The following is a 10,261-nucleotide window of genomic DNA, read 5'->3' as shown; positions in this document are numbered from 1 at the left end:
TTGTTAGAAGCACTTTTGGCAGCAATTATAGCCACAAATCTTTATCGGTAAGTCTCTACTAACTTTGCATGCTTGAATAATGCAATTTTAGCCCATTCTTCTTGACTGATTTGCTCAAACTCTCTCAAGTTGAGAATGGGTAATGAGCAGGTTGAAAGCCAACTACAAGCATAGCTACAGCATCCTAGCACCCTTTCTTCTTTTAACAAGAACACCTAGGTTTCACAAAAAGCATCCAGGGTGAACACAGAACAGAATGGGAATACTTCAGTTGCTCAGCAGCTTCCCCAGCTGTCTTGAAGCAACCCTTTGGCTCTTTCTCTAGCTACTTATCCACTGTTAGCTCTCCACCTTGTGTAGGACCATTCAGCCTCCTTATGCACTATAAACTAGCCACTGCATTGAAACACAGGTTTAAGTACCAAGGAGCCCAGCTGTAAGGTTTAATGATTGTAAGGACTGACAGCTGGCTCCTCTCAGGCAATGATTAGAGCTGCCTGCTCGTCACAGGGTCTTTATCCCTGAGTTGTTTGAAAGCCCCTTGGTCTTTGTGCTATAATCTTTGTTTGAAATTCACTACCTGACTGAAGGACCTCCCAAAGACAGCTGTATTTATTGTGAAATCATGTGAACCACTATTATTGCACACAGACTTCCCTTAATTGTGTGTCTACTTAAGAGACTTGTGTGCACCTCAAATTAATTTAGGTATGCCACAGCAAAAGGGTTTGAATACTTATACAATCATGACTCTTCCTTTTTTCTTTGATATCAGTTATCTACTTTTTGCTTTTTCTTTTTTGCTCTGGATGTGTGGAGTTGGTTGTCTATACAGTTACAAATACAAATTGCTACCTTAAACTGTGATGACTGCAAGCTTTAAAAAAACAAAATGTAAAAGTTGAGCAAGGGCCTGAATACTTCAGGAAGACACTTGTATTTAATATGTATATACTATGTATTTATAGATGGTTACACAATTAATTATTCTTTTAGCATTTTTATTTAAAATGTGTTACATCTATTATATAGGCAGAAAAATATTAGATATATATGCTAGAACTGCTTGCGATATCAATCCTGTTGGGACAAACACTATGCTACATTTAAATACTTAACTCATTTCCAGATTGCTCTGGATATTTTCCCTTTCGTTGCATTTGTTTTGTTCAAGTTCTCCAACAAATAAAGCCACATCCCCGGACTTGTATGATGTCAATTTATTTGTAACACACTTGCCAAAAAGGAGTTTTAATTCACTACATAACATCATATTTATAATGAATAATGAAAAAGAAAAATAAAGCACTTATTAAACGTGCCAATAAAAATAACTAGGTGTAACTGGGTTTAACTTTCAAATTAAGGCAATCCTCTGATAAGGTTTAGTGTTGTGCCTTAAAGTTCTAACATGAAGATCATGGCAAAAATGCTTCTCTTCTACCCATTTAAAAATAACAAAAACATTTCCCTATCCTTGCATGTGTTTAGTTTAGTCTGAAGTTCAGGTGTGAAACAAAATATCAATCAATCTTTATTTCTTATAGTTGCCACAGAGAGCTTTAGAAAATATGTCCAACTGAAGTTTTATGTAAAGATTGTAGACCACTGGGTAAGAAGCATTAGCCATTTACTGTTCTTAGTAAAACAGTTTCAGTATATGGAGAAGGCTGAAAATATTTCTGAGATAATAAGGCTGTTTTTAATTGATGTATGGAAATCATATTTTTCAAGTTCACTATCTGGATTTTTGCTGTGTATGGGAACAATGAACAATAAAGTTGTTTTCCTTGTTTCTTGTTCTCTTCAGTAGTGAAGCTCACAAATTAAAATGCGGGTGGAACAGTTCCTGAAAGCATAGAGATATTAACTATATTCACTATGGGACAGGTAACTGTTGGCATTGGATATTGGGATAGTTCAAATGCTATAGTGTCTAATGCACATGTTCTTGAAAAGATTCAAAGACAAACTGGTACTGAGCCTTTAAGACATGATAATTTCTGTTTCTTTATGTGAACAACTTTGTCATTAAAGTGTTTCATAAGGTAATTGGTCATGATAAGATAAATTAGTCAGGCTGTGCAAATGTCATTTTTTTTGTAAAGACATGCTCCTGTTAAACACAAACTGTGAAAACATCAAACACCCGCACAGTGGCTAACGAATCTCAGGCGGTGCTCCATATCCAAGACTGTTACTGTATGTGTGCTTGCTTGGATTGTGGACTATACAGGTTCAGACAAGTCATGAATTGAGTCCTGGCAGAGTCTCTGACCACACTTGCCACTTTGGCTGAACAAATGATCTTGGCAGGTTTGATCTGGTCTGCGAACCACGTTTGACACTAATCTGTAGTATTGATAAGGAAGTGGGGTTTAATTTTATACAACCCTATCAAGTTTTAATGGTAGGCTGACCAGGTCAAAATTAGGGCCTGCTTATACTGCTAATACAACCTGATTTTGGTTACTCTTGATTTTACATTTATTTTCATTTCCATTCAGCTCCACGATGGTCTAATTTGAGTGAAAGTGTTAAGTCTTTGAATCTTGATGATTATTTTTTTCAACTATAACTTTCCTTTACTGCTTTTACAATTGTATACAATTGTACAAATAGTGTAACCTAGGAGGTTCAACAGATGATCAACACAACCAGTTAATAAACTTGCAGGAAGAAGGTGAATATCTATATATTTTAAATTTAGATAAGGCAAGCATTTTTGTTTTATATTTGAGTGGAATTAAAATCACCAAAATAACTTGACCATTTTATTTCTGAGATTGCAAGTACACTTTAATATGAACAACTTTGGATTTTTTTCTAAAACAATGTTCTTCATTGTTTCACCAAAATATTAAATACATGTTTTAACTACAAAACTCAATGAAACAAAGAAAACATACAAACAGGAATTTCATCACAATGTACATTTATATTCAAACAACCATATTTTAAACCTATAAAAGTAAAACAAACTGCACAAAGAGTTTCTCTCCAGGTTAGCCAGTGGATAAAATATCCCTCAAAAATAGTTCTTAATCAATCCTTAACGTTCTACAGGTGAGAATCCTGGAGGGGACTGTAGCTGCAGGTTTTAACACTTTCTTAAGTCCATCTCCAATTTGCAGCAGGTTTAACTCCTGAAGACCTTAGCATTGTTCAGTCCAGCTGGTAGATCCCTCCATGGATCTCTAAAAAACCTGTAAGTACAGTAGCTCACATATGATTAATGCAGGAACAGCAAAATGTTAGACATGCCACGGTTAAAAATGATGCATGTTTGAAGGCCATTCAAATGTAACATACTAAGAGATAAAGTTTATATTTCTTTGGTTTAAGAAAAATCTAACAGCAGACAAAGCGCTAGTGGAGTGGAGTGTTTTAATTACAAATGAATACTGTTTAGCCCTTGACACACTTGAATGGAAGACAATGTGTTTGGACCTAAGAGATAATCATGCTGACTTGTTGTATTGTTTAAGCCAACTGGTAGGGCAGTGAAAATTTGATGATCTGGAAAAAACCTTCTTTATTGACAAAATGTATGGTCACCTGCATTGTTAAGCGCTTTGGGGCAACCTTGTGGTGAAAGGCGCTATATAAAAATAAATTGAATTGAACTCAATATCCTACCAGTGAAACATTGATGAAGTGCATGATATAACGTTTTTTCTTCTGTTGTATGATACAAAATCACACGGTGCTTTATAGTGGTTGGACCGCTAGAAAATAATGTTAAGATCTTGATGTGACCAATTTTTCCTTTTGGCCTCAGTAGGCCCATCTGTTGGGACCAACAATACTATTACACAGGAGACAACTACAACTAGTCAGCCTTTGCCAGAAGACTGCAGCTGCACTCGAAGATTGGTATTTTTTTAGTAAATTGTTAACATTAATTACATTTGTAGCATAACTCCTGACTGTGTTTAAGACTTGCACATAAAATTAAAGCTGCTGGACCTGAGTGTTACATATTTATTTGTACATCAGTGTATCACTAAACTTTCATAAAAAACGTATTACTGTACATACAGTAATTTACATCTCACTCTGATCACTACGTGAGTCTACTTCCTTGCTAATTATTTGTGCTCTGCTTACTTTTTGTCCTTTTATAAATTAAATGTACTGAAGTTTTGAAAAGGATTAGGTTTCTTAAGTGAAGTTAAATGAACTAAGTGTAAAAAAAGTATAAAGGGAATTTATGACAGAACTTATAGACATGTAGAATAACCTGTAGTTTAAAACAATTTTACAGCACTTTATTTTTATACCAGTTAAAAAAATAAACTATATGTTGTCAGTGTAAGTCGTGATGCTTTTAACTATTATTTAACAAATAGAAGAGGGAAAATAAGGTCTGCCTCAAGAACAATTTTAACCAGGTTTAATTAATCGAATGTTGAAATAGCTTTGCATTTTAGTAATAATTTTCTAGATACAGTCAATTGTGTTTCTTTTACATTAAATACAAATCATGAAACAGTTTTATGCTAGATGGTCACAATGTTTTACATGTGTACTTTTTTGTTGTTTTTTTTATCAATTTAAAGTACATTATGGTGCAAAACTACTGAATCATTAATAATCATGAGTTCCTAGTCACTTCTTTAACTCCAGTAATACAACAGAGACTATACTGGGTGCAGTTAAAAACAAAATGTGTTCTCTTCTTAGGTACCTTTGAGTGTCACATGTGTATTGGTAAGCGTAGATTTCTCCATTAAATTTACGCTTGTTGCATTCCATCCCCTGCTGTTTTAAGAGAACTGGTTAGGGAAGGCTGGATCTGACTGAGCACAAATGGAATGGCCATTTGTCCAGAGTGCTGGTGTGGAAACTGGAATTTAAGTATGCTATACAAGAAATGATGTGAATTAACTAGAGTGAAATATAATGGGAACTTAAGCTAGTATTATTTTACATTTCAGTTAAAATTACTTCTGTCATAAAAGGTATATTACTGTCCATACATTCCATATCACAATACCATCATAAACTGAAGAAAAGTACATCTCTTTTTAGAAATATGCAAGATTTGTTAAGAAGTATTGTGTATAACATATTACTTAAATATGGCAAATTAAACAATCAATATTATTGTCATTATTATATGGTCTTTATTTTTTATACCAACATGATTGAATTCTTTAAAAAAATATTTCAAGGTGATATGCAGAAGACCTCTCAAAGAATTGTAGGAAATCTAGTATGCTTCACAGTTGTTTATGGTGCACACATTTTTAAAGAATTATCACCTCATTAATTAACAATACTCCTTAGAAATTACAGTCATGTAGATCATCTGATTATCACCCTCAGTCTAAAAGACAATAATTGTTCATTATCGCAGGAGGTCAGTTAAGTTTTAATTCAATGAAAAACAAGACTGCATTCACTGTAGCTATGATTGCAAGATTCCATTTAGAAATAGAAAAACATAGTAAAGGAGACTTGGGGATTTCTCATTATTATTCAAATGAATACAAATGTTATTGTGCAATCAGTGGCAAATATTTGCACTATAGGAATATTGAAAAAGTGTTCCTGTGGAAAAAAAATATAAATGAATATAGGCAAGGAGACTGTCCTGAAGACTTGCAATGATTACATATGAAAGGAACAGAAATGTACCAAGTGGGCATTTTGTTTCAAGACTGCACACTAATTTGGTCTGCAGATTTAAAACTGTGTTGAAAAAAAAAGTTTAAAAAATAATCTAGAATAACTGAAACAGCATGGTTCCCTGCTTTTTAATTGGTGAGCACAAAACATCTGAAAAGGTTTTTGTATGAAACATACTAGTAGAAGTTCATCTTGTGTCACCACTATAGTGTCTGATCTGACATGATGTGGCCAAAGGCTTTTTTTTTCCAAATGTAGAATCTTTAGAACTTAAGACACAGAAACTGCTTTAGTAATTGTGTTATATAGGATTAGTCATGGCTATGGTTTGATAGCAAGAAATAAAAAGAAAAGCATGTGTGTTTTATTTATGGCACATTTTCCACCTGTGCTGACACGGCTGGGAATTTACAATTGCCCTGAAAGAGTTACAAGCAATGCTTCTGAAATTCCACATTTTACGGGTCTGTATTATTGTGGAACATTTGTCAAACAGCCAATTGCTGTGGCAGCCCAGTCAATGATTTATTGCAACATCTGCAAGTTAAAAAAAAGTTTGTATCAGCTTTTAACTATTTAGTCTCTTACTCAACATAAAAGACAGCCAAGAAAGGACATGAACCTGTATGCATGTTTAAATGGCTGACAAAAATCACAGGATTATCCTGCAGGTTTACTGCCCATTAAGAAGATGTCGTTTTAGTTTGTTTAAAACTGCAGCTGGTCTGCTCCTATGAATTCAGCCATATACTTACAAAACAATTATTTGTCTATAGAGATAATCTAAACTTCTCTTTGTACTATTAATGGCAATCATCAAGCACAAATACCTCACCAGTTAAACAAACATCAGGTGGGATATTTAAAAGAAAAGGAAAGTGAATAAACTAACCAGATGACAGGCTCACTTCAAACCTAAGAAGGCAATCTCATCTAACTGAAGTAGGCTAACAGTCTGGATAAGCAAACACCCTACAGTTCTGTTGTATGATGAGCTTTTGAAAATCAAGAATACCAGTTGGTGTATATATTGTATTTTACAAGGCTGACCTTTTAAGGTTTCAGAGTTATGCTGTTAAAAGCAACTTTTATAAGCAAGCAGTCATTATGCAGATAAGATTATTAACTAGCTCTGAATATTTCGCAGTGCTAGAAACCAGAACCATCTCAACAAATTTCAACTTCCACTTTGTAATATTCCACAAAGTCAGTAGCACCATGAAGCTGTTTTGCCATATTAGGTCTCATCAGCATGTTATAGCTAACTTATGAGCACAGAAAATGATATGCATCTTACTAGGAACACCTATCATGGTTATAGCCAGAGCGAGCTAAGCAGAATTTATACTCCCATAATTCACAGTAACGTCTTGCTCTTAAAAAAAAAACATCACTGAATTTTAGTGTTGTGAAATGCCAATGCTAAGTTATAATATACTGTAAGGTAGTTGTATGGGAGGTCAGCGGTGAGCCTCTCAGTTGCTAAGCTCTAGGTTCAGTTCTCTGCCATTTTTGATATAACATTTTTATGTTCTTTCCGTGTTTCCATAGGCTTTCTGGGGTGCTCGTTTCCTCCCATTTTCCAAATGCATACTGGATAGTTTACTTGGTATCTTTGATTTTTTCCTATGCTTGTGTCCTATGCTTGGTGAAGAAGTGATGTTCCATCCAGGGTATAATCCTACCTTGCACCCCATGTTTCTGGTGACCTGATTATACCCGGAAAGAGAGAGTTTTTGGTGATGAATGCGTTTCCTTTATTATTCAGTTCTTCAGATATACTATAAAATTCAGGTTTTTTATAGCTGTCCTTTTAAAAAAATTGAACATGTTAATCAATTTTATAATCTAATTAGTTGAAGGATTCTTAAAGACTTTGAAATATTGATGGTAACCATGGCCCACAATGAACTACAAATACTTTTCAAATTCAGTTCAAATTACTGTAATTGTTGGGAAAAATATTTCCACTTTAGTGAGATTTTAAAGTATATTAACAAGCACTCTGTATGAAACACGTATGAAACTGTATGAACTTCTAAACAAATCCTCAAGGGGCTCTGACTGTACATGATTTAAAATATGATTTTGTATTATAGAAATGTTGCCTAATATACAGTATATATATCCTTGTGTTATCTGTAGTCTCAGCTTAATGGCAGTTTGGTCTGATAGTTGTGAAAAAGGATGGCTTTCAGAGCTTGCTTTTTTAAAACTCTGAAATCAATTTAATGTATAATTTATTGTTTGGTAAAGTTGCATAGTTTTCAATCAGCAGGAATATTCAAAAGCTGTCTTTAAAGCAGCACTTATCCATCTCAGGTGTTAAGTTAATTAAACAATATTTAGAATTTACTGTAAACAAACATTTTCTACATTAAAATCACTAAACTTTTTACATGTAAAAAGGGCAGTGGAGGGGAAATAACTTTCCATCTTTTAAAAATGTAAATCTTTCCTTCTGATAACTGTAAAAATAAGACTTAAATTAAGAGAAATTTAATTAAAAACAAATAAAAACTACTATGAATTCATCCAATGGCTTTATCAAGACAAAAATACAAAAATACTTTTTTTTGTATTTTTACCTCAAAACTCCACATAAACACATTTAGAATTTTACCTTCTGAAGAAAAGTATTAACATTCTATGATCTGTTCAACACCATCCAGTATGTATTGTCAACATCTGTCTCCACATCACCACATATGGCAACAATAAAGACAAATTAGCTACGAAATTCAGAGAATCTGGCAATAAGATAAACCTAAGCATGCAAAATTCATTTTCTGTGCTTAGTCACTGGTGGTCTGAAGAATGATCGACTTCCTGTCTCGTCCTCTGGCGCCCAAATCAAAGGAGTAAAATCAGACTGTAATCTGCGTATTTTTCTGGCAGAAGACTGACAGGTCTCCACTGGCTTTCCATTGTATTAAAACTTTCTCCTGTCTGCTTTAAAGAACTGTTGTTTTCCTATAATTTTCTCTTGCGGCATTAGGTATTGCAATTATTGAATAAATGTGCTCCAAAAATGGTTTCTACTTTACTAGAATGTTATCATGAAAAGTAAAAAGGTAAACGTCAAAAAGTTCCTTCATGAAAGTAAAAGTACATACTATCATTAGATTGAAAAGAATCTAGACAATTAAAAACATGCATTAAATCAATGTCTTTTACAATTAATACTTTCCTCAATAATATAGCTTGTGAACATAATTCCACTTACAAATTACATTTGCAACCTTATTGCAGTACTTAAGCTTATGTGGAAATAATTTTGACTGGGAAACTTGATTAAAATCTCTGTCTTGAAGAGTGGTTATTCTGGGCTCATCTCACAATCCACATAAAAAGCATCTCAGCCCATTTCCTAAGACTCCTTCACAGAACTCTTAAACTGGCCACTTTCCTGCTGATCAGGACTGCTGATATCCACACCAAGATGCAATAAACATGTTGCCATATACAATCTTTTGCTGCACATACAAAGCAAAGAATGCCACAACGTATATTAATATCCATTCACATTTCATCATTGATATACAGTATGTGTAACCAGCAAAACATAAGCAAATGCCCTTAAAACTAGGATGTTTATTGACTCGCTTCTAATCTGTGTATTAGTCCAGTGCATTGTTTTCCCCATCTTATCTGGAAAAAAATACAACGTAAAAAACTGAAATGTTACACATTATAATGTGAAGCAAATCACTAATTATAAGAGAAACATTACAAATGCAAGAGGAGATTTTAGCTTCTACACAACCTTTCCAATATTCTTCAACTGAATATTACTTTACATTAACTACATTCTGAAGCAAGTGGTTCCTGCGGTGTTCTTCGTCACTGCAAGACAGTCATCCGAGTGACCTGAAGAGACTCAAAAATCATTTATATGCTCAGGTTAAGAATCTGTGAAACACTGCAGTTTGGCTCCCGGTGACTAGATTTTCTTCAACTGTTGCAGTCAGAATCTGCCATACAGCTGATTTGAAGTGGGATACAAGTGTCCTGTTGCAATAAATGTTAAAAAGAAAATCAAGTTCCTGGAGCGCTGGTACTGTATGTTCCTTATTAGGCACAAACATGTTTTCCTATGAAAGTATGCATTAAAATTTGATGTGAATAGCAGCATGAACTACTTTCTACTTTGTAAGACGCCATTATACATTTATGTTTAATAAGGTGGGCACAGCACAATCACAGAAAGAACAAATTAGGAAACTAGATTGGGGTGGATGGGTTTCCTCGAGTAATCTCACTGATGTGTACCCACCATTAGCAATCATTGATTGATTTGTAGAGTTATAACCCATTCCAAATGTTAGAGGTTTTAGTAAATACTCAGTTATTCAGTGGGCTACAAGTCATCATTTCACAGGGCACAAACAGACATAAACACACACCCATACTCACACCAAGGTATTTTTCCAGAAGCCAGTATGTCTTTGGACTGTGGGGGAGAGGGGGAAATCACAGCACCCAGAGAAAATCCATGCAAACACTGGGAGAACATACAAACCACGCAGATAACAGCCTGGAAATCAAACCCAGGGCCCCAGTGCTTTGAGGCAACAATGCTAACCACTATGCTGCCAACATTTACTACATTTACATGTACTATTTT

The sequence above is a fragment of the Atractosteus spatula genome, chromosome 8 (assembly GCF_055471065.1).
Source record: "Atractosteus spatula isolate fAtrSpa1 chromosome 8, fAtrSpa1.hap1, whole genome shotgun sequence".
NCBI lineage: Eukaryota > Metazoa > Chordata > Actinopteri > Semionotiformes > Lepisosteidae > Atractosteus > Atractosteus spatula.
This window is presented reverse-complemented; position numbering follows the sequence as displayed.